This window comes from Centruroides vittatus, unplaced genomic scaffold (assembly GCF_030686945.1).
Source record: "Centruroides vittatus isolate TY-2023 unplaced genomic scaffold, ASM3068694v2 scaffold_712, whole genome shotgun sequence".
NCBI classification, from domain to species: Eukaryota; Metazoa; Arthropoda; class Arachnida; order Scorpiones; family Buthidae; genus Centruroides; species Centruroides vittatus.
Window position 1 is genome coordinate 1,544,769 of NW_027122715.1, and position 856 is coordinate 1,545,624.

The window sequence follows — 856 nt, forward strand, 5'->3', positions numbered from 1 at the left end:
GTTAAATTATTCGAAACAACGTGTTACCTTTATCGGGATGAAATTTAAAAATAAGAATGAACTTTACGGTGAACTTAAATTATTATATAAAAAAGAGAGAGAGAGGGGGGGGGAATTGCTTGTTGCTCTATTGATAGTTACGAAGCCAAAATTCTTTCGGTAAGTTATTCAAAATATATATATGTGTGTGTGATTACACAGAGCATAAGTTCAACGATTTAGAAAATTTTTGAAACTGCTCCAAATATAGTAGAGGAATTCATCGATGCATTATAAGTTAGAATTAGAAACACTAAATCGAGTTCGAAATCCTACTTGTGTCATGCAGTTACGAAAGAATAATTATTCTAATCGTTATCGAATAGCCTAAAAGATTGAACGACACAAATTTTAAATCATAACACGAACTGGTTTATTAAACACAGCAAAATAAAAAAGGGGAGGGGATAAAATTCGGATTAACAGAAAGGAAATTACCAATGAACGTTCTTTCCTTCTTATCTATAACATTATTATTATTTTTAATCTTTATTCGCACTTTATTTTTCGTTGTAATTATTATCTAGAAACGATAAAAACGAAAAAACTTGTGCAGAGAGATCAAACGTTGTAATAACGCAACTCGGATTTAAGTTAGAAGGCGTCAATAATAGATGTTATTTATGGTGTGTTTCATTCACTCGTATCGCTATCGATTGTATGTTACAATCCACTATTTATGTATTTACGCCCATCGGATGTGCACTTCGATTCCAACCACATGTAAACCAGATAGATCCCTCTCGGTGTATTCGACATACCCGTTAGAAAATGGAAGAGGTCCCGACAACTTCCGTCCAGGAGCTGCACGTCGACT